The sequence below is a fragment of the Anomaloglossus baeobatrachus genome, chromosome 10, assembly GCF_048569485.1.
Source record: "Anomaloglossus baeobatrachus isolate aAnoBae1 chromosome 10, aAnoBae1.hap1, whole genome shotgun sequence".
In the NCBI taxonomy this organism is placed as follows: Eukaryota; Metazoa; Chordata; class Amphibia; order Anura; family Aromobatidae; genus Anomaloglossus; species Anomaloglossus baeobatrachus.
In genome coordinates this window covers 46,180,175-46,204,619 of record NC_134362.1, presented here as the reverse complement: position 1 = coordinate 46,204,619, position 24,445 = coordinate 46,180,175, and the positions used below count along the sequence as shown (strand labels likewise).

Here is a 24,445-nt window from a genome sequence, read left to right as displayed (position 1 = left end):
AGGTGGACTTCGAGTTCCCAGGCTCCGCAGAAGGGGGGGGCATCCTCCATCTATCTACAGTTAATAAACCATAGAGGACTGATATAGAATCGGCCGGCCTAAAGGAGGCAGTGCATAGTTCTTCAAACCCTGACAGAAGGCTAGCAGCTATAATTTTGACTACTATGTAAAAACCCCGAAAAATGACATTGCCTTGTTAATCCCTGCATGACATTTGACATAAGTTTATGTCATGGTCGGTAAGGGGAACCTGGAAAAAGATTTCAAGCTGTTCCATGGTGAGCTTGTGGGCTCAGGAGTAGTGATGGGCAGACTTGGACTGTAAAGGCTAGATCTGCATGGGTTCAAAAGTACCTCAACTGTGGGCCTTGATTTCTCAGGGAACTCTGGGTAACGATCCAGGTCTGGAAACTGGGGTAATTAAAAAAAAAAGGGGAAAGCAGGCTCATCTGCTACATTTTTTCACCCATAGAAATCAAAGAGTCAGTGCAAAAACACAGCAAAGCCTGTTTTAGTGACTAAAACCAACTTTATTAAATATTATTATACCGTAATTATTTTACCTTTATTACAGGTTTATGAAAGCGTAAAACTAGCTGGTTTCACTGGGGATCGAACCGAGTACCTTCTGCGTGTAAAGCAGATGTGAAAACCACTACACTATGAAACCTGATGAAGGGCTGCAGAGTGTTGGCTTCTAGAGCAGAATAATGACTGCCAGGGATTTTCTACTGGATGTAAAGTTTGGTTAATGACAAGTTTATTATTTGTTTTTATTACATATTTCACCATTTATTTATTTTTTTTCCAACAATGTGATTTTCCTTAAAATGAAGTTGATATTGAATGTGTTACTTTGGTTTCTACATAGTTTGTTCTTTTCTACATAGTTTGTTATTTTCTGCATAGCTTGTTCTTTCTGTAAATCAGATGGGACTTTTTTGCCATGAGAATGGTCTTGTTTTTAAAGGAACGATATTTTTTGAGAGTGAATTCAACATAATTCTTGTAATTTTCAATTATATTTTTGTACTAAAATGTTCTGAAGAAAATTCACCTTCATGGCTTCATCGGGCGTTGAAGCCGAGAATCTGTCCAGCAACTATAATATTTTTCAATTGTAAGATTTTATTGATTTTTAAGAAAACACAGAGCACTTAACAAATCAGCACATGAAGTGCCAACACTGACATATACACTTGCCTAAGTGACTATAGCTTGGAAGAGAGAAACAGGAGGAGGGATAAAAAATATGTAGTTACTAGAATGAGAGAGAGAGAGAATTGCCCTCTGGAACAGATCCAAAAAAGTTGTTAGAACTCTGAAGACGGGAATCACCACTCCAGAGAAAGAGCCCTTGAGAATCCCTGAGGTATAGTTGTATCCCAGATAGCCACCCCTATCTCAGGATAGGTTGCTATAATGGGGAGGAAAGGAAGGCCTTCCAGTGGAACTATTTGGTTGCAGCACTAGCTTATTTTTTTATAGGATTGCGCCACCAGGGTCTCCATACAGTAAATTAGCGAAATCTTATCAAACCATTCCTCTAATGAAGGAGTGTCAGGGGACCTCCAATGATGTGGAATTATTGTTTTAGTTGCTTGTAATAGGTGCCTTAGCAGAAATTTTTTATAGGTGTCCTTGGACATTGGAAACATGAACTGAAGCCCCGCCTTTGAAGAGACAGGCACTGAAAGACCTGTGATTTCTTTTACTGTCCTGAGTTCCCCCTGCCAGAACATTCGAAGTGTCGGACAAGACCACCATACCCGAGTTCCATCTGCCAAATCGCTCAAAGTGTCGGACAAGACCACCAAATCCGAGTTCCCCCTGCCAGAATGCTCGAAGTGTTGGACAAGACCACCATACCCGAGTTCCCCCTGCCAGAATGCTCGAAGTGTCGGACAAGACCACCATACCCGAGTTGCCCCTGCCAGAACACTCGAAGTGTCGGACAAGACCACCATATATGAGACATGGTATCCTCCTCCAACCTTAAACGCCACCAATGACTAGACTTCCCCGGGAACCACCTCTGCAGAACCGCAGGAACCCGATACCACCGAGAGACAATCTTAAAACTCGTCTCCTGAGATTTTGTCGCCATTACAGATTTGTGGAACAAGGAAAAACACATCCCATTGTTATTGCGTGAAAGTGAAGTGGACTTCGAGTCCCCAGGCTCCGCAGAAGGGGGGGGGCATCCTCCATCTATCTACAGTTAATAAACCATAGAGGACTGATATAGAATGGGCCGGCCTAGAGGAGGCAGTGCATAGTTCTTCAAACCCTGACAGAAGGCTAGCAGCTATAATTTTTACTACTATGTAAAAACCCCAAAAAATGACATTGCCTTGTTAATCCCTGCATGACATTTGACATAAGTTTATGTCATGGTCGGTAAGGGGAACCTGGAAAAAGATTTCAAGCTGCTCCATGGTGAGCTTGTGGGCTCAGGAGTAGTGATGGGCAGACTTGGACTGTAAAGTCTAGATCTGCATGGGTTTAAAAGTACCTCAACCCTGGGCCTGAATTTCTCAGGGAACTCTGGGTAACGATCCAGGTCTGGAAACTGGGGTAATTAAAAAAAAAAAAAGGGGGAAAGCAGGCTCATCTGCAGCATTTTTTCACCCATAGAAATCAAAGAGTAAGTGCAAAAACAGAGAAAAACCTGTTTTGGTGGCTAAAACGTTACTGTTCTAGGATCTGTTCGGATGGTACTGCTTGGTCTTTCAGATCCTGGCTGTAGGGGAAAAAGGAAGTTCAGTCGAAAGCATGGGCTATGGAAAAATGGCGTCTGAACACACCCACAGCTGTGAATTGGGCAGCCCACATAGGCGTTACTATTTCAGTTGTAATAAAACTAAAGGGGTCGGAATCCGACTACTATTGCCTATGTCCATGAGGTGCTGTAAATTGAGCCTGCACTGTCGTGCTAAAACTTGGAATGTAAAATGGCAGCCTCCATTGCCAGGTTTCCAGCATTATAAAAACTGAAAGACATCTTTATTTAAAGCAAGATAAGATTACAGCTGCATGTTATCTTACAAGTAATCATTGTTTGGATTATAAAAATCCATAACACCTTCCCTTAATGGTTTCACTGGGGATCGAACCCAGGACCTTCTGCGTGTAAAGCAGACGTGATGACCACTACACTATGAAACCTGATGAAAAGCTGCAGACTGTTGGCTGTTGGAGTTCAATTTTGACAACCAGGGATTGAATTTCATATATATATATATATATATATATATATATATATATATATATATATATATAAAATTTATTTATATATACTTATACTGTATATACACACAGTGTGCAATAAAGTATATATATATATATATATATATGTATATATACACATGTGTATTGCATACTGTATGTATATATATATTAAATTCAATATATATATATATATATATACTGTATATATATTGAATTTCATATATATATATACTAGCTGTACTACCAGGCTTCGCCCGGGTTAATAACTGCTGTTAACTAAATAGAATATATTAACAAAAATGTATTCTGCACACAAAAACCACAAAACAAATAGATAGAAATGTAATTATTAAAAGGCAAAAACTAAGCTAATAGAAGCATTTCACAACATATATTTTAACACCACAGATATTCCACACAGATTTAGCTAAATTGGCCAAATAATATGCTCCGTCTGTCTCTTTCCAGGTATGTTTCTTTCCCCGTCTGTCTCTGTCTGTCTCTTTTCAGGTCTGTCTCTTGCCAGGTCTGCCTCTTTCCAGGTCTGTCTCTTTCCAGGTCTGCCTCTTTCCTCGTCTGCCTGTCTCTGTCTCTTTCTTTGTCTGTCTCTATCTCTCTGTTTCTTTCCCCATCTGTCTCTTTCCAGGTCTGTCTCTTTCCCAGGTCTGTCTCTTTCCCCGTCTGTTTTCCCGTCTCTTTGTCTGTGTCTTTTCCTGTCTGTCTCTTTCCCTGTCTGCCTGTCTTTGTCTGTTTCTATTTCTTTGTCTCTTTCCCCGTCTGACTCTGTCAAGGTCTGTGTCTTTCCCCATCTATCTTTGTCTGTCTCTCTGGCTGTCTCCTCCTTCCCTGTCTGCCTGTCTCTGTCCCTGTCTCCATGTCTGTCTGTCTCTTTCCCCATCTGTCTCTTTCCAGGTCTGTCTCTGTCTGTCTCTTTCCCCGTCTGTCTCTGTCTGTCTTTTTCACCGTCTGTCTCTGTCTGTCTCTTTCACCATTTGTCTCTGTCTGTCTCTATCTGTCTGTCTCTTTCACCATTTGTCTCTGTCTATCTCTATCTGTCTGTCTCTCTGTCTGTCTCTCTGTCTGTCTCTCTCTATCCGTCTCCCCACCGACATCTTATTACCTCACATATAAGCTTCTTATACTATAAATGTCTTTTGTTCCTATAGCAACCAATCACAGCTCCCACTAATAACCTGTAGTTCTAGGCTCCATTTACTATAATGAAGGCATGTTTTTTGGAGAGTAACTGTAAAGTGCGGGGTTAAATTTTCCTGTCAAAACATAGTCTACGACGTTCCCTGGGTCACATGAGGTGTTTGTGCAAAATTTTATAATCTTGCGTTTAGAGGAATGATATATTTTGAGAGTGAATTTAACACGATCATTGTAATGTTGGATAATTTTCTTTCCAGTTGAAATGTTTTAATCGGCCATAAAAGCCTGGACTTTCCGTCTATTCAGCAGCTATTATTACTAACATGGTATAAAATCCCAAAGCCTTTTTTTTGGTACAAACATGATAAACTGCTACAGCCAATGTTACACATTGAGTAAATTAGTAAGGGCCTGTGCATTCAGTGGAGATTTGTCACAAAATCTGGTTTCCTAAATTCACCTGTCTCCAGCGATGCTGTCTTTGGCGCTGCTGTAACCTGCTCCTGGGTCCCGCTCATTATGCTCATGCATATTCACTGCACTGCAGACCTGGAAGCAGCAGCGCCGGAGACAACAGCACCAGGGACAGGTAAGTATAGAAGTACATGCTGTCCGTGTAATTAAATGATTTTCTATACTCACCTGTCTCCAGTGCTGCTCTCTTCGGCGCTGCTGTCACTTGCTTCTCAGTCCCGCTTATTTATGCTCATGCATATTCACTGCATCACGAACCCAGAAGCAGCAGCAGCTTTGGAGACATCAGCATCAGGGACAGGTGAGTATAGAAGTACCTACTTTACATGTAATAAAATGATTTTCTATACTCACCTGTCTCCACTGCGGCTGTCACTTGCTTCTTGGTCCCGCTTATTTATGCTCATGCATATTCATTGCATCGTGGACCCAGAAGCAGCAGCAGCACCGGAGACAACAGCATCAGGGACAGGTAATTATAGAAGTACATGCTGTCTGTGTGCTATCACAGATAGCACATGGAGAGCACCCACACTGTGGACTGTGCAAAACGTGTGTGTTTTGCACAGATGTGTGAAAGAGGCCTTACGCAATGTTTTTCCTGCCAAGAGATGCAGAAATTTTTGCAGCAAATATTTGACGTGTGCACATACCCTAAAGAGTATGTTCCCACATTGCAAATGTTCTGCACCAAAAATTGCATCACTTGGCAGGAAAAATGCTGCAAAAAAATTGCGCATTTTTTGATGCTTTTTTAATGCATTGTGTTAGAAAAAATGCTGGAAAAAAAGAAACAATTGACAAGTCAATCGTTTGGTGCAGTTTTTTTCTCCACCAAAAACTGCAAGGAAAACAAAATCTGCAACGTGTGCACAGGACCTCAGGATTGTCATAGACTTTGCTGGGATGCATTTTCCCTTGTAGATTCATTCAAATCTGCAAGAAAAATCACATAATGCCCAAAAATGCCCATATAGTGTTTTTGAAGTCTTTTTTTTCTGCAAAAAAGACGCTGTGTTTGACAGTACCATAGCAAACTATAAGATTTCAGAAATGTCATACACACACTTGCTTTTTTTCCCTGACTGAATTTAAGAACAGCATTGTTTTGTTTTATTTATTTATTTATTTTACTAATTATTTATTTTTTATTTTTTTTTAATTTTTTTATTCTTTAAATCTGCAGCATTTTTTTTACCCATAGAAATTAAAGAGTAAGTGCAAAAACACAGCAAAGCCTGTTTTGGTGACTATAACCAACTTTATTAAACATTATTTTAACTTTATTACAGGTTCATGAAAGCGTAAAACTTAATGGTTTCACTGGGGATCGAACCCAGGACCTTCTGCGTGTAAAGCAGACGTGATAACCACTACACTATGAAACCTGATGAAGGGCTGCAGAGTGTTGGCTTCCAGAGCATAATATTGACTGCCAGGGATTTTCTACTGGATGTAAAGTTTGGTTAATGACAAGTTTATTATTTGTTTTTATTGCATATTTCACCATTTATTTATTATTTTTTTCCAACAATGTGATTTTCCTTAAAATGAAGTTGATATTGAATGTGTTACTTTGGTTTCTACATAGTTTGTTCTTTTCTACATAGTTTGTTCTTTCTGTAAATCAGATGGGACTATTTTGCCATGAGAATGGTCTTGTTTTTAAAGGAATGATATTTTTGAGAGTAAATTCAACATCATTCTTATAATTTTCAATTATATTTTTGTACTAAAATTATTTGAAAAAATTCACCTTCATGGCTTCATCGGGCATTGAAGCCGAGAGTCTATCCAGCAGCTATAATTTTTTTCAATTTTAAGATTTTATTGATTTTCAAGAAAACACAGAGCACTTAACAAATTAACACATGAAGTGCCAACACTGACATATACACTTGCCTAAAGGGGGCTTTACACGCTACGATATCGTTAATGTTTGGTCGCCGGGGTCAAGTTGTTAGTGACGCACATCCGGTGTCATTAACGATATCGCAGCGTGTAATACTTACCAGCGACCTTAGGCGACCTCAAAAATGGTGAAAATCGTTCACCATGGAGAGGTCGTCCCAAAGTCAAAAATCGGTAAGGGTTGTTTAACGTTGTGGTTCATCGCTCATGCGGCAGCACACATCGCTGTGTGTGTCACCGCATGGGCGAGGAACGTCTCCTTACCTGCCTCCGGCCCCAATGAGGAAGGAAGGAGGTGGGCGGGATGTTACGTCCTGCTCATCTCCGCCCCTCTGCTTTGATTGGCCGGCCGCTTAGTGACGTTGCGGTGACGTCGCTGTGATGCCGAACGTCCCTCCCCCTTGAAGGAGGGATTGTTCGGCAGTCACAGTGACGACGACGACCAGATAAGTATGTGTGACGCTGCGTAGCGATAATGTTCGCTACGGCAGTGATCACAAACAATTGCATGTGCGACGGGGGCGGGTACTTACATGGTCGCTATCGCTAGAAATTGCTAGCGATATCGCTACCGTGTAAAGCCCCCTTAAGTGCCTATAGCTCGGAAGAGAGAAACAGGAGGAGGGAGAAAAAAGATGTAGGAACTAGAATGAGAGGGAGAGAATCGCCCTCTGGAGCAGATACAAAAAGTTGTTAGAACTCTGAGCACGTGAATCAGCACTCAGGAGAACGAGCCCCGCGAGAGCCCCTGAGGTATAGTTGTATCCCAGATAGCCACCCCTATCTCAGGATAGGCTGATATAATGGGGAGGAGAGGAAGGCCTTCCAGTGGAACTATTTGGTGGCAACACTAACCTATTTTTGATGGGATTGCGCCACCAGAGTCTCCATACCATAAATTAAAGAAATCTTCTCAAACCATTCCTCTAATGAAGGAGGGTCAGAGGACCTCCAATGATGCAGAATTGATTATTGTCTTAGTTGCCTGTAATAGATGGTTTAGCAGAGATTTTTTATAGGTGGCCTTGGACATTGGAAACATGAACTGAAGCACCGCCTCCGAAGAGACAGGCACCGAAAGATCTGTGCTTTCTTTTACTATTTCGAGTTCCCCCGGCCAGAACACTCGACGTGTCGGACAAGACCACCATACCTGAGTTCCCCCTGCCAGAACGCTCGAAGTGTCGGACAAGACCACCATATATGAGACATGGTACCCTCCTCCAACGTCAGCAAAGACTAGACATCCCCGGGAACCACCTCTGCAGAACCGCAGGAACCCGATACCATCCAGAGACAATCTTGAAACTCGTCTCCTGAGATTTTGTCACCATTATAGATTTGTGGAACAAGGAAAAACACATCCCATTGTTATTGTGTGAAAGTGAGGTGGACTTTGAGTTCCCAGGCTCCGCAGAAGAGGGGGGGCATCCTCCATCTATCTACAGTTAATAAACCATAGAGGACTGATATAGAATGGGCCGGCCTAGAGGAGGCAGTGCATAGTTCTTCAAACCCTGAAAGAAGGCTAGCAGCTATAATTTTGACTACTATGTAAAAACCCCGAAAAATGACATTGCCTTGTTAATCCCTGCATGACATTTGACATAAGTTTATGTCATGGTCGGTAAGGGGAACCTGGAAAAAGATTTCAAGCTGTTCCATGGTGAGCTTATGGGCTCAGGAGTAGTGATGGGCAGACTTGGACTGTAAAGGCTAGATCTGTGCAGGTTCAAAAGTACCCAAACACCAACCCTGGGCCTGGATTTCTCAGGGAACTTTGGGTAACGATCCAGGTCTGGAAATTGAGGTAATTAAAAAAAGGGGAAAGCAGGCTCATTAAACATTATTTTAAAATCTGCAGCATTTTTTCACCCATAGAAATCAAAGAGTAAGTGCAAAAACACAGAAAAACCTGTTTTGGTGGCTAAAACGTTACTGTTCTAGGATCTGTTCGGATGGTACTGCTTGGTCTTTCAGATCCTGGCTGTAGGGGAAAAAAGAAGCTCAGTCGAAAGCATGGGCTATGGAAAAATGGCGGCTGAACACACCCACGGCTGTGAATTGGGCAGCCCACATAGGCGTTACCATTTCATTTATAATAAAACTAAAGGGGTCGGAATCCAACTACTATCGCCTATGTCCATGAGGTGCTGTAAATTGAGTCTGCAATGTCGTGCTAAAACTTGGAATGTAAAATGGCAGCCTCCATTGCCAGCTTTCCAGCATTATAAAAACTGAAAGACATCTTTATTTAAAGCAAGATAAGATTACAGCTGCATCTTATCTTACAAGTAATCATTGTTTGGATTATAAAAATCCACAACACCTTCCCTTAATGGTTTCACTGGGGATCGAACCCAGGACCTTCTGCGTGCAAAGCAGACGTGATGACCGCTACACTATGAAACCTGATGAAAAGCTGCAAAGTGTTGGCTTGTGGAGCTCAATTTTGACAACCAGGGATTGAATTTCATATATATATATATAAATATATATATATATATATATATCATTTATTTATATATACTTATACTGTATATACACACAGTGTGCAATAAAGTATATATATATATATATATGTGTATATATACACATGTATATTGCATAATGTATGTATATATATATATTAAATTCAATATATATATATACTGTATATATATTGAATTTCATATATATATACATACTAGCTGTACTACCAGGCTTCACCCGGGTTAATAACTGCTGTTAACTAAATAGAATGTATTAACAAAAATGTATTCTGCACACAAACACCACAACACAAATAGATAGAAATGTAATTATTAAAAGGCAAAAACTAAGCTAATAGAAGCATTTCACAACATATATTTCAACACCACAGATATTCCACACAGATTTAGCTAAATTGGCCAAATAATATGCTCCGTCTGTCTCTTTCAAGGTCTGTTTCTTTCCCCGTCTGTCTCTGTCTGTTTCTTTCCAGGTCTGTCTCTTTTCAGGTCTGTCTCTTGCCAGGTCTGCCTCTTTCCAGGTCTGTCTCTTTCCTTGTCTGCCTGTCTCTGTCTCTTTCTTTGTCTGTCTCTATCTCTCTGTTTCTTTCCCCATCTGTCTCTTTCCAGGTCTGTCTCTTTCCCAGGTCTGTCTCTTTCCCCATCTGTCTCCCCGTCTCTTTGTCTGTGTCTTTTCCTGTCTGTCTCTTTCCCTGTCTGCCTGTCTTTGTCTGTCTCTATTTCTCTGTCTCTTTACCCGTCTGTCTCTATCAAGGTCTGTGTCTTTCCCCATCTATCTTTGTCTGTCTCTCTGGCTGTCTCCTCCTTCCCTTTCTGCCTGTCTCTGTCCCTGTCTGCATGTCTGTCTGTCTCTTTCCCCATCTGTCTCTTTCCAGGTCTGTCTCTGTCTGTCTCTTTCCCCTTCTGTCTCTGTCTGTCTTTTTCACCGTCTGTCTCTGTCTGTCTCTTTAAAGTGTAAACTGTAAAGTGCGGGGTTAAATTTTTCTGTCAAAACATAGTCTACGACGTTCCCTGGGTCACATGAGGTGTCTGTGCAAAATGTTATAATCTTGCGTTTAGAGGAATGATATATTTTGAGCGTGAATTTAACACGATCATTGTAATTTTCGATAATTTTCTTTCCAGTTGAAATGTTTTCATCGGCCATAAAAGCCGGGACTTTCCGTCTATTCAGCAGCTATTATTACTAACACGGTATAAAATCCCAAAGCCTTTTTTTTGGTACAAACATGATAAACTGCTACAGCCAATGTTACACATTGAGTAAATTAGTAAGGGCCTGTGCACTCATTGGAGATTTGTCACAAAATCTGATTTTCTATATTCACCTGTCTCCAGCGATGCTGTCTTTGGCGCTGTTGTCACTTGCTTCTGGGTCCCGCTCATTATGCTCATGCATATTCACTGCACTGCAGACCTGGAAGCAGCAGCAGCACCGGAGACAACAGCACCAGGGACAGGTAAGTATAGAAGTACATGCTGTCCGTGTAATAAAATGATTTTCTATACTCACCGGTCTCCAGGGCTGCTCTTTTCGGCACTGCTGTCACTTGCTTCTCAGTCCCGCTTATTTATGCTCATGCATATTCACTGCATCGCGGACGCAGAAGCAGCAGCAGCGCAGGAGACATCAGCATCAGGGACAGGTGAGTATAGAAGTACATGCTTTCCATGTAATAAAATGATTTTCTATACTTACCTGTCTCCACTGCTGCTGTCACTTGCTTCTCGGTCCTGCTTATTTATGCTCATGCATATTCACTGCATCGCGGACCCAGAAGCAACAGCAGCAGCGGAGACAACAACATCAGGGACAGGTAAGTATAGAAGTACATGCTGTCCCTGTGCTATCACAGATAGCACATGGAGAGCACCCACACTGTGGACTGTGCAAAACGTGTGTGTTTTGCAGAGATGTGTGAAAGAGGCCTTACGCAATGTTTTTCCTGCCAAGAGATGCAGAAATTTCTGAGGCAAATACTTGAAGTGTTCACATACACTAAAGGATATGTTCCCACATTGCAAATTTTCTGCACCAAAAATTGCATCACTTGGCAGGATAAATGCTGCGGAAAAAATGTGCATTTTTTATGAGTTTTTTTATGCATTGTGTTAGGAAAAATGCTAGAAAAAAGAAACAATTGACAAGGCAATTGTTTGGTGCAGTTTTTTTTCTGCACCAAAAACTGCAAGGAAAAAAAAATCTGCAACGTGTGCACAGGACTTCAGGATTCTCATAGACTTTGCTGGGATGCATTTTGCCTTGCAGATTCATTCAAATCTGCAAGAAAAATCACATAAAAATGCCCATATACAGTGTTTTTGAAGTCTTTTTTTCTGCAGAAAAGAAGCTGTGTTTGACAGTACCATAGCAAACTATAAGATTTCAGAAATGTCATACACACACTTGCTTTTTTTTCCTGACTGAATTTAAGAACAGCATTGTTTTGTTTTATTTATTTATTTTATTATTTATTTATTTTTTATTTTTATTTATTTATTTTAAATCTGCAGCATTTTTTCACCCATAGAAATTAAAGAGTAAGTGCAAAAACACAACAAAGCCTGTTTTAGTGACTAAAACCAACTTTATTAAATATTATTATACCGTAATTATTTTACCTTTATTACAGGTTCATGAAAGCGTAAAACTAGCTGGTTTCACTGGGGATCGAACCCAGGAACTTCTGCATGTAAAGCAGACGTGATAATCACTACACCATGAAACCTGATGAAGGGCTGCAGAGTGTTGGCTTCTAGAGCAGAATAATGACTGCCAGGGATTTTCTACTGGATGTAAAGTTTGGTTAATGACAAGTTTATTATTTGTTTTTATTACATATTTCACCATTTATTTTTTTTTTTTCCAACAATGTGATTTTCCTTAAAATGAAGTTGATATTGAATATGTTTCTTTGGTTTCTACATAGTTTGTTCTTTTCTACATAGTTTGTTATTTTCTGCATAGTTTGTTCTTTCTGTAAATCAGATGGGACTTTTTTGCCATGAGAATGGTCTTGTTTTTAAAGGAACGATATTTTTTGAGAGTGAATTCAACATCATTCTTGTAATTTTCAATTATATTTTTGTACTAAAATTATTTGAAAAAATTCACCTTCATGGCTTCATCGGGCATTGAAGCCGAGAGTCTATCCAGCAGCTATAATTTTTTTCAATTTTAAGATTTCATTGATTTTCAAGAAAACACAGAGCACTTAACAAATCAGCACATGAAGTGCCAACACTGACATATACACTTGCCCAAGTGCCTATAGCTCAGAAGAGAGAAACAGGAGGAGGGAGAAAAAAAGATGTAGCAACTAGAATGAGAGGGAGAGAATCGCCCTCTGGAGCAGATCCAAAAAGTTGTTAGAACTCTGAACACGTGAATCAGCACTCCAGAGAACGAGCCCCAAGAGAGCCCCTGAGGTATAGTTGTATCCCAGATAGCCACCCCTATCTTAGGATAGGCTGATATAATGGGGAGGAGAGGAAGGCCTTCCAGTGGAACTATTTGGTGGCAGCACTAGCTTATTTTTGATGGGATTGCACCACCAGGGTCTCCATACAATAAATTAGAGAAATCTTCTCAAACCATTCCTCTAATGAAGGAGGGTCAGGGGACCTCCAATGATGCAGGATTATTGTTTTAGCTGCTTGTAATAGATGGTTTAGCAGAGATTTTTTATAGGTGGTCTTGGACATTGGAAACGTGAACTGAAGCACCGCCTCTGAAGAGACAGGCACCGAAAGATGTGTGATTTCTTTTACTATCCTGAGTTCCCCCTGCCAGAACACTCGAACTGTCGGACAAGACCACCATATATGAGACATGGTACCCTCCTCCAACGCCAGCAAAGACTAGACATCCCCGGGAACCACCTCTGCAGAACCGCAGGAACCCGATACCATCCAGAGACAATCTTGAAACTCGTCTCCTGAGATTTTGTCGCCATTATAGATTTGTGGAACAAGGAAAAACACATCCCATTGTTATTGCGTGAAAGTGAGGTGGACTTTGAGTTCCCAGGCTCCGCAGAAGAGGGGGGGCATCCTCCATCTATCTACAGTTAATAAACCATAGAGGACTGATATAGAATGGGCCGGCCTAGAGGAGGCAGTGCATAGTTCTTCAAACCCTGAAAGAAGGCTAGCAGCTATAATTTTGACTACTATGTAAAAACCTCGAAAAATGACATTGCCTTGTTAATCCCTGCATGACATTTGACAGAAGTTTATGTCATGGTCGGTAAGGGGAACCTGGAAAAAGATTTCAAGCTGTTCCACGGGGAGCTTGTGGGCTCAGGAGTAGTGATGGGAAGACTTGGACTGTAAAGTCTAGATCTGAGTGGGTTCAAAAGTACCCGAACACCAACCCTGGGCCTGCATTTCTCAGGGAACCTTGGGTAATGATTCAGGTCTGGAAACTGGGGTAATTAAAAAAAAAAAAATGTGAAAGCAGGCTCATTAACCATTTTTTTAAAATCTGCAGCATTTTTTCACCCATAGAAATCAAAGAGTAAGTGCAAAAACACAGCAAAACCTGTTTTGGTGGCTAAAACGTTACTGTTCTAGGATCTGATCGGATGGTACTGCTTGGTCTTTCAGATCCTGGCTGTAGGGGAAAAAGGAAGCTCAGTCAAAAGCATGGGCTATGGAAAAATGGCGGCTGAACACACCCACGGCTGTGAATTGGGCAGCCCACATAGGCGTTACCATTTCAGTTGTAATAAAACTAAAGGGGTTGGAATCCGACTACTATCGCCTATGTCCATGAGGTGCTGTAAATTGAGCCTGCAATGTCGTGCTAAAACTTGGAATGTAAAATGGCAGCCCCCATTGCCAGCTTTCCAGCATTATAAAAACTGAAAGACATCTTTATTTAAAGCAAGATAACATTATAACTGCATGTTATCTTACAAGTAATCATTGTTTGGATTATATAAATCTGCGACACCTTCCCTTAATGGTTTCACTGGGGATCGAACCCAGGACCTTCTGCGTGTAAAGCAGACGTGATGACCACTACACTATGAAACCTGATGAATGGCTGCAGAGTGTTGGCTGGCAGAGCAGAATATTGACTGCCAGGGATTTACTACTGGATGTAAAGTTTGGTTAATGACCAGTTCATTATTTGTTTTTATTACATATTTTACCATTATTTTTTTTTTCCAACAATGTGATTTTCCTTAAAATGAAGTTGATATTGAATGTGTTACTTTGGTTTCTACATAGTTTGTTCTTTTCTACATAGTTTGTTCTTTCTGTAAAACAGATGGGTCTATTTTGCCATGATAATGGTCTTGTTATTAAAGGAATGATATTTTTTGAGAGTGAATTCAACATCATTCTTATAATTTTCAATTATATTTTTGTACTAAAATTATTTGAAAAATTCACCTTCATGACTTCATCGGGCATTGAAGCCGAGAGTCTATCCAGCAGCTATAATTTTTTTCAATTTTAAGATTTTATTGATTTTCAAGAAAACACAGAGCACTTAACAAATCAGCACATGAAGTGCCAACATTGACATATACACTTGCCTAAGTGCCTATAGCTCAGAAGAGAGAAACAGGAGGAAAGAGAAAAAAAGATGTAGCAACTAGAATGAGAGGGAGAGAATCGCCCTCTGGAGCAGATCCAAAAAGTTGTTAGAACTCTAAACACGTGACTCAGCACTCAAGAGAACGAGCCCCATGAGAGCCCCTGAGGTATAGTTGTATCCCAGATAGCCACCCCTATCTTAGGATAGGCTGATATAATGGGGAGGAGAGGAAGGCCTTCCAGTGGAACTATTTGGTGGCAGCACTAGCTTATTTTTGATGGGATTGCGCCACCAGGGTCTCCATACCATAAATTAGAGAAATCTTCTCAAACCATTCCTCTAATGAAGGAGAGTCAGAGGACCTCCAATGATGCAGGATTATTGTCTTAGCTGCTTGTGTGTAGCCCCACAAGTGTTGTGTCGGTGCATGACCTTCAGGGACTCTACGTGGATGGAACAGTCTGGTCACAGGTAGGAAACCTTCTTTTAGGATTGTCGTGACGCCACTCTCAGAATTGCGGTCAGTGGGGACCGCCACTGCAGGTTAAGGGATGCCTGGGGCTGATGGTGGGTGCAGTCAGTTGTAATAGCCTCCTGAGAGTGAGGCAAGCCCCAGGGCCCTGTGAAAGTGTGTGGAACCACAAGGCGCAGAATAACTCAACACAAGCAGAATGTCTTTTCAGGGATTTTACTCACTGTTGATGGCAGGGTGAGTAACCCGGGCGTAGCTGGGATGAACCAGGCTGGAACCAGGCGTCCTTCAGGCTGACTTATGAGGGTGGCTACTGACTCGCCTTCCTTAGCCCTTCTGTTGTTTGTGGTAACCCCGACTTGCAGTCCCTATGGGGGTCACCCAGGGAAGTTGCTGCTCCCCTCGTTTCGGCCCGTTTGCTTGTAGCCTGGACCAGGTCACTCCGGCTGCTTGCCTCCTGTGAACTATGGGCCCTCACTTTGCTACGTGGCTGCGGACTCTGTGGTGTTGTCTTGGGGGTTTGAAGTGCCCCCTCAAGCAGGTTTGGCAGAAGAAAGCTGGATCTATCTCTGCACTGGAACCTGTTACCCCTTCGGGCCTGGTACCTCCCTGGCAGTCTCCTTACTTTCCACTCCGTTGCTCTCTCTTTAGCTGTGGGCGGATTTCGGGCAGCACTACTAGGTGACCGTTCTCCCCCGTCAGTAGTCACTGCGCGTACGTTGTCAGAATTGTGTAGAGCTACAGGGTCTGCTTCTGCTCTCCCTGAACTTCACCACTCAACTGCCTGGCTCACTGTTCCCTCCTCTCCTGTTCTTGCCTACGTCACCTAGCAACCAGGCTCTCTACCACACCCCTTGAGTGGAGATGGAGGCCTCGCCCCCTCCTGGGATCCCCAGGGGTCCTCCCAAAGGTACATGTGTGAGACCTGATCACTATGCGCCTGTGTAGTCACACCTCGGTCAGCCTTCTGGATTACCTGTTTTGTACTGTCCCCAGCATGGGTGCAGTACTCAGTGGTGCCTGACCAGGTCAGGGGCGCCACATTCCCCTTTAGTTATCACCAGCACATCCTCGGGCTGCAAGACAACATTTTAAAATGCATAAAACAGTAAAACATTTTAAAACCACCAGGTACCATACATCACCACCCTCCACCCACAAGTCCGTTAACCCACCCAAAACCCTCTCAGGAGGCAGGTCACCGGTTTCTTTTGGTAACCAGGTCTGGGCCATCCGTTTCCCCAGACCTTTCCTTCAATCTGCCTCTCCCGTTGGCCGCGCCTTCAGCCACTTCTGGCAGGATGTAGAGGCGGCTTTCGTGGTTTGGTGGTTTCAGGGTATACCTGGCCTGGTGGAGCCGCGCCTTCAGCCTCTTCTAGCAGGATGTAGAGGCAGCCTCCACAGTTGGTGCCGACCAGGTACCCTCTTTGTGGTGGAGAGCCAGGCCCCATAAACAGGCATGCTCCCTGGTTGCAGGCGAGCCAGGCCCCTAAACAGGCTGGCTCTGGTGGTGGTACCTCTGGGGTAACTATGTACACTGCGAGAGTTTGTGGCTATAGCCAGTTCATAGCCTTAAGGTTCATTTTTCAGAGTGCAAAAAGAGGTTTCTCACATTAGTTCATGTGGGCACATTTCTTGAACTTGTAAACGTTGCAAAACTTGTCAAAACTTGTAACTTCTGTACTTTACTTTACTTTACATGAACTTTGCTCCTTCTTCCTCCTCACCAGGGCTTGGGCCTGTAGGGCTGCGGCACCTGTTGCTTTCTCCATCTCTGTCATCATCTGTAGTGGTCTCATCAATGGGTTCTTTGTCTTTTCTTTCCTCTTCTTCTTTATCTTATAGTATTGAGACAGCAGGGTTTCTGTAGGGATTTCTGGGACATGGTGTGACATCTAGTGCGTACCATCCACGTTTTCCTTGATGTTTGGTGAATTCTACCGGGTCTCCTATCTGTAGGTCTCTTCCTGGATGTCCTCTAGGTAAATGTGCTCTTACATCCCTTCTGTTCACAAAGATGCCCTCCTTTACACCAGGTGCTACTATAAAGCCATATCCAGACCTTAGATTGAAGTCTTCTACAACTCCTCGACAAAGTGGGCCTCTGACCTGGGATTTGGCTCTTCTCAAGGACCGCTTTTCCTCTAAGTCTCTGGCCGTGACCTCGTCCTTCTCCTCATGAGACTGCTGTGCAGGTGGATCCCTTGTCCTACTGCGGCGCCGTGTCCTGCGGGCTGGGTCCTGCCTGACTGCCACCTCACCGCTTGCAGGCTCCCAGGTGATGTATCTGGACAGATCTTCTTCAGCGGAGGATGTCGGGCCCTCTTCATCCCAGCGGGAGTACGGCAGCATCTCTGGCTCTTGGACTGGTGCTGCATCCGCTGCTGACGGCTCTGGGGTCAGCTTCTCAGCTTTCTGGCCTCCCCTCCCCCTTAGTTCTTCTGAGCACTCCTCTTGTGGCAGCGCTAGGGATGGATGTTCATCAGCAGGCCAGGGCGGTGGACTCTTTGGCGTGGATGTTGCAGGAGTCTTCCTGTGGGTGTGCGGGGGAAGCAGATACCGGTCCACCATCTCCTTTGGGAAGTGGGCCTCTAGATCAGCCTTCAGCTTCCAGTATTCGGGGTCCTCCCCCAGCAGGGACTTCCTAGCAGGGACTTCCTTAGGCTGGGGAGCGGTGTCTGCTCTGGCCTTGCAGGCCGGGGTAGATGACCTTGCGGTCTTGTCTTGGTGGGCTGTGCCTGGCATGGCGGCGGCCTGGTCTTGGCGGGCCGCGCCTGGCATGGCGGCGGCCTGGATCAGCGTCGCTGTTGCAGTCTCAATCAGGGTCGCAGCTGGAGTCTTAGCGGGCATCGCTACTGTGGCCGGTTCTTGGCGGGCCGGGCTGGGCATCGCTGCGGCGGCTTGGACTTGGCGGGCCGCACCTGGCGTGGCTGCGGCCTGGTTCAGCACCTCACTTGCGGCGCGGACGAGCGTCGCTGCTGCGGTGGGGTCTTGGCGGGCCGGGCCTAGCATGGCGGCGGCCTGGGTCAGCGTCACACCTGCGGCGTGGAGGAGGGTCGCGGTGGCAGCCGGATCTTTGCGGGCCGGGCAGGGCATTGCTGCGGCGGCCTGGGCTTGGCGGGCCGCACCTGGCGTGGCTGCGGCCTGGTTCAGCGTCGCCGCGCCGGGCATCTCTCCAGGGGCCGCGGGCATGGCAGCAGGGGTCGGGGCACTCGCGCTGACAGGGGCAACACAGGACTCACCCATCGGTAACATCATCGGGGTCTGAGTCGTCGCCGCTTGGTCTGGCACTCGTCGTGCGGTTCCCCTCTCATAGGCCTGAACCGCTGCAGCCATCTCCAGAAGCTCCGTGCGTCCCTCGCTGATCTGCCATACGACCCTGGCCTCCAGTCGGTCGCAAAACTGGGCAAGTTCCCGATACCACCAGGCAGCGGAACCTGGCTCTGGGTCTCTGCGTCCAGACGCCATTTCCTCTGCGTCTCCTTCTTCTAGTAGCAGGCTTCTGGCTCCCTTTCCTTCCCGACGTCCCTGAACGCCTCCGCTCTCATCACTTGCGAGACCAGGACCCTGCAGGGGATCTCTGGGTAGCCACACCTCTTCGTGGGCGGTAACTTCTCCCAGCGCGGGCTGCTGTTGTTTTTCAGCGCGCTTTTCATGGTGGCAATATGGCGGCGCTTCCAATTTTTCAAGCGGACCGCCCAGGCACATGGTCACCTGTCTAAACAGGTCTAGTCCTTATCCTGTTCGTGACGCCAGATGTGTAGCCCCACAAGTGTTGTGTCGGTGCATGACCTTCAGGGACTCTACGTGGATGGAACAGTCTGGTCACAGGTAGGAAACCTTCTTTTAGGATTGTCGTGGCGCCACTCTCAGAATTGCGGTCAGTGGGGACCGCCACTGCAGGTTAAGGGATGCCTGGGGCTGATGGTGGGTGCAGTCAGTTGTAATAGCCTCCTGAGAGTGAGGCAAGCCCCAGGGCCCTGTGTAAGTGTGTGGAACCACAAGGCGCAGAATAACTCAACACAAGCAGAATGTCTTTTCAGGGATTTTACTCACTGTTGATGGCAGGGTGAGTAACCCGGGCGTAGCTGGGATGAACCAGGCTGGAACCAGGCGTCCTTCAGGCTGACTTATGAGGGTGGCTACTGACTCGCCTTCCTTAGCCCTTCTGTTGTTTGTGGTAACCCCGACTTGCAGTCCCTATGGGGGTCACCCAGGGAAGTTGCTGCTCCCCTGGTTTCGGCCCGTTTGCTTGTAGCCTGGACCAGGTCACTCCGGCTGCTTGCCTCCTGTGAACTATGGGCCCTCACTTTGCTACGTGGCTGCGGACTCTGTGGTGTTGTCTTGGGGGTTTGAAGTGCCCCCTCAAGCAGGTTTGGCAGAAGAAAGCTGGATCTATCTCTGCACTGGGACCTGTTACCCCTTCGGGCCTGGTACCTCCCTGGCAGTCTCCTTACTTTCCACTCCGTTGCTCTCTCTTTAGCTGTGGGCGGATTTCGGGCAGCACTACTAGGTGACCGTTCTCCCCCGTCAGTAGTCACTGCGCGTACGTTGTCAGAATTGTGTAGAGCTACAGGGTCTGCTTCTGCTCTCCCTGAACTTCACCACTCAACTGCCTGGCTCACTGTTCCCTCCTCTCCTGTTCTTGCCTACGTCACCTAGCAACCAGGCTCTCTACCACACCCCTTGAGTGGAGATGGAGGCCTCACCCCCTCCTGGGATCCCCAGGGGTCCTCCCAAAGGTACATGTGTGAGACCTGATCACTATGCGCCTGTGTAGTCACACCTCGGTCAGCCTTCTGGATTACCTGTTTTGTACTGTCCCCAGCATGGGTGCAGTACTCAGTGGTGCCTGACCAGGTCAGGGGCGCCACACTTGTAATAGATGGTTTAGCAGAGATTTTTTATAGGTGGTCTTGGACATTGGAAACGTGAACTGAACCACCGCCTCCGAAGAGACAGGCACCGAAACGTGATTTCTTTTACTATCCCGAGTTCCCCCTGCCAGAACGCTCAAAGTGTCTGACAAGACCTCCATACCCGAGTTCCCCCTACCAGAACGCTCGAACTGTCGGACAAAACCACCATATATGAGACATGGTACCCTCCTCCAACGCCAGCAAAGACTAGACATCCCCGGGAACCACCTCTGCAGAACCGCAGGAACCCGATACCATCGAGAGACAATCTTGAAACTCGTCTCATGAGATTTTGTCACCATTATAGATTTGTGGAACAAGGAAAAACACTTATCCCATTGTTATTGCGTGAAAGTGAGGTGGACTTCGAGTTCCCAGGCTCCGCAGAAGGGGGGAGGCATTCTCCATCTATCTACAGTTAATAAACCATAGAGGACTGATATAGAATGGGCCGGCCTAGAGGAGGCAGTGCATAGTTCTTCAAACACTGAAAGAAGGCTAGCAGCTATAATTTTGACTACTATGTAAAAACCTCGAAAAATGACATTGCCTTGTTAATCCCTGCATGACATTTGACATAAGTTTATGTCATGGTCGGTAAGGGGAACCTGGAAAAAGATTTCAAGCTGCTCCATGGGGAGCTTATGGGCTCAGGAGTAGTGATGGGCAGACTTAGACTGTAAAGGCTAGATCTGTGTGGGTTCAAAAGTACCCGAACACCAACCCTGGGCCTGGATTTCTCAGGGAACTTTGGGTAACGATCCAGGTCTGGAAACTGGGGTAATTAAAAAAAAAACGTGAAAGCAGGCAAATTAATCATTTTTTTAAATCTGCAGCATTTTTTCACCCATAGAAATCAAAGAGTAAGTGCAAAAACACAGAAAAACCTGTTTTGGTGGCTAAAACGTTACTGTTCTAGGATCTGTTCGGATGGTACTGCTTGGTCTTTCAGATCCTGGCTGTAGGGGAAAAAGGAAGCTCAGTCGAAAGCATGGGCTATGGAAAAATGGCGGCTGAACACACCCACGGCTGTGAATTGGGCAGCCCACATAGGCGTTACCATTTCAGTTGTAATAAAACTAAAGGGGTCGGAATCCGACTACTATCGCCTATGTCCATGAGGTGCTGTAAATTGAGCCTGCAATGTCGTGCTAAAACTTGGAATGTAAAATGGCAGCTCCATTGCCAGCTTTCCAGCATTATAAAAACTGAAAGACATCTTCATTTAAAGCAAGATAAGATTACAGCTGCATGCTATCTTACAACTAATCATTGTTTGGATTATATAAATCCGCAACACCTTCCCTTAATGGTTTCACTGGGGATCGAACCCAGGACCTTCTGCGTGTAAAGCAGACGTGATGACCACTACACTATGAAACCTGATGAAGGGCTGCAGAGTGTTGGCTGGCAGAGCAGAATATTGACTGCCAGGGATTTACTACTGGATGTAAAGTTTGGTTAATGACCAGTTCATTATTTGTTTTTATTACATATTTTACCATTATTTTTTTTTCCAACAATGTGATTTTCCTTAAAATGAAGTTGATATTGAATGTGTTACTTTGGTTTCTACATAGTTTGTTCTTTTCTACATAGTTTGTTCTTTCTGTAAAACAGATGGGTCTATTTTGCCATGATAATGGTCTTGTTATTAAAGGAATTATATTTTTTGAGAGTGAATTCAACATCATTCTTATAATTTTCAATTATATTTTTGTACTAAAATTATTTGAAAAATTCACCTTCATGACTTCATCGGGCATTGAAGCCGAGAGTCTATCCAGCAGCTATAATTTTTTTCAATTTTAAGATTTTATTGATTTTCAAGAAAACACAGAGCACTTAACAAATCAGCACATGAAGTGCCAACATTGACATATACACTTGCCTAAGTGCCTATAGCTCAGAAGAGAGAAACAGGAGGAAAGAGAAAAAAAGATGTAGCAACTAGAATGAGAGGGAGAGAATCGCCCTCTGGAGCAGATCCAAAAAGTTGTTAGAACTCTAAACACGTGACTCAGCACTCAAGAGAACGAGTCCCTGAGGTATAGTTGTATCCCAGATAGCCACCCCTATCTTAGGATAGGCTGATATAATGGGGAGGAGAGGAAGGCCTTCCAGTGGAACTATTTGGTGGCAGCACTAGCTTATTTTTGATGGGATTGCGCCACCAGGGTCTCCATACCATAAATTAGAGAAATCTTCTCAAACCATTCCTCTAATGAAGGAGAGTCAGAGGACCTCCAATGATGCAGGATTATTGTCTTAGCTGCTTGTAATAGATGGTTTAGCAGAGATTTTTTATAGGTGGTCTTGGACATTGGAAACGTGAACTGAACCACCGCCTCCGAAGAGACAGGCACCGAAACGTGATTTCTTTTACTATCCCGAGTTCCCCCTGCAAGAACGCTCAAAGTGTCTGACAAGACCTCCATACCCGAGTTCCCCCTACCAGAACGCTCGAACTGTCGGACAAAACCACCATATATGAGACATGGTACCCTCCTCCAACGCCAGCAAAGACTAGACATCCCCGGGAACCACCTCTGCAGAACCGCAGGAACCCGATACCATCGAGAGACAATCTTGAAACTTGTCTCATGAGATTTTGTCACCATTATAGATTTGTGGAACAAGGAAAAACACTTATCCCATTGTTATTGCGTGAAAGTGAGGTGGACTTCGAGTTCCCAGGCTCCGCAGAAGGGGGGAGGCATTCTCCATCTATCTACAGTTAATAAACCATAGAGGACTGATATAGAATGGGCCGGCCTAGAGGAGGCAGTGCATAGTTCTTCAAACCCTGAAAGAAGGCTAGCAGCTATAATTTTGACTACTATGTAAAAACCTCGAAAAATGACATTGCCTTGTTAATCCCTGCATGACATTTGACATAAGTTTATGTCATGGTCGGTAAGGGGAACCTGGAAAAAGATTTCAAGCTGCTCCATGGGGAGCTTATGGGCTCAGGAGTAGTGATGGGCAGACTTAGACTGTAAAGGCTAGATCTGTGTGGGTTCAAAAGTACCCGAACACCAACCCTGGGCCTGGATTTCTCAGGGAACTTTGGGTAACGATCCAGGTCTGGAAACTGGGGTAATTAAAAAAAAATCGTGAAAGCAGGCTCATTAATCATTTTTTTAAATCTGCAGCATTTTTTCACCCATAGAAATCAAAGAGTAAGTGCAAAAACACAGAAAAACCTGTTTTGGTGGGTAAAACGTTACTGTTCTAGGATCTGTTCGGATGGTACTGCTTGGTCTTTCAGATCCTGGCTGTAGGGGAAAAAGGAAGCTCAGTCGAAAGCATGGGCTATGGAAAAATGGCGGCTGAACACACCCACGGCTGTGAATTGGGCAGCCCACATAGGCATTACCATTTCAGTTGTAATAAAACTAAAGGGGTCGGAATCCGACCACTATCGCCTATGTCCATGAGGTGCTGTAAATTGAGCCTGCAATGTCGTGCTAAAACTTGGAATGTAAAATGGCAGCTCCATTGCCAGCTTTCCAGCATTATAAAAACTGAAAGACATCTTCATTTAAAGCAAGATAACATTATAACTGCATGTTATCTTATAAGTAATCATTGTTTGGATTATATAAATCTGCGACACCTTCCCTTAATGGTTTCACTGGGGATCGAACCCAGGACCTTCTGCGTGTAAAGCAGATGTGATGACCACTACACTATGAAACCTGATGAAGGGCTGCAGAGTGTTGGCTGTTGGAGCTCAATTTTGACAACCAGGGATTGAATTCCATATATATATATATATAATTTATTTATATATACTTATACTGTATATACACACAGTGTGCAATAAATTATATACATATATATATATATATATACATACTAGCTGTACTCCCGGCTTCGCCCGGGTTAATAGCTGCTGTTAACTAAATAGAATGTATTAACAAAAATGTATTCTGCACACAAAAACCACAAAACAAATACATATAAATGTAATTATTAAAAGGCAAAAACTAAGCTAATAGAAGCATTTCACAACATATATTTCAACACCACAGATATTCCACACAGATTTAACTAAATTGGCCAAATAATATGCTCCGTCTGTCTCTTTCCGGGTTTGTCTCTTTCCCCGTCTGTCTCTGTCTGTCTCTTTCCAGGTCTGTCTCTTTCCAGGTCTGTCTCTTTTCAGGTCTGTCTCTTTCCAGGTCTGTTTCTTTCCAGGTCTGCCTCTTTCCTCGTCTGCCTGTCTCTGTCTCTT

General features: G+C 44.2%; 7 non-coding genes across 7 annotated transcripts; all 7 read right to left on the bottom strand.

Annotated features, from left to right (window-relative positions):
* Positions 1-3,095: 3,095 nt before the first annotated feature.
* On the bottom strand, positions 3,096-3,168 carry TRNAV-UAC (transfer RNA valine (anticodon UAC)). Its single transcript has one exon. It is a non-coding gene; the product is annotated as a tRNA-Val (tRNA).
* Positions 3,169-6,175: 3,007 nt separating this feature from the next.
* TRNAV-UAC (transfer RNA valine (anticodon UAC)) lies at positions 6,176-6,248 on the bottom strand. Its single transcript has one exon. It is a non-coding gene; the product is annotated as a tRNA-Val (tRNA).
* Positions 6,249-9,110: 2,862 nt separating this feature from the next.
* On the bottom strand, positions 9,111-9,183 carry TRNAA-UGC (transfer RNA alanine (anticodon UGC)). The gene has a single exon. It is a non-coding gene; the product is annotated as a tRNA-Ala (tRNA).
* Positions 9,184-11,919: 2,736 nt separating this feature from the next.
* Positions 11,920-11,992, bottom strand: TRNAV-UAC (transfer RNA valine (anticodon UAC)). The gene has a single exon. It is a non-coding gene; the product is annotated as a tRNA-Val (tRNA).
* Positions 11,993-14,230: 2,238 nt separating this feature from the next.
* TRNAV-UAC (transfer RNA valine (anticodon UAC)) lies at positions 14,231-14,303 on the bottom strand. Its single transcript has one exon. It is a non-coding gene; the product is annotated as a tRNA-Val (tRNA).
* Positions 14,304-21,515: 7,212 nt separating this feature from the next.
* TRNAV-UAC (transfer RNA valine (anticodon UAC)) lies at positions 21,516-21,588 on the bottom strand. Its single transcript has one exon. It is a non-coding gene; the product is annotated as a tRNA-Val (tRNA).
* Positions 21,589-23,834: 2,246 nt separating this feature from the next.
* Positions 23,835-23,907, bottom strand: TRNAV-UAC (transfer RNA valine (anticodon UAC)). Its single transcript has one exon. It is a non-coding gene; the product is annotated as a tRNA-Val (tRNA).
* Between the last annotated feature and the right edge of the window lie 538 nt (positions 23,908-24,445).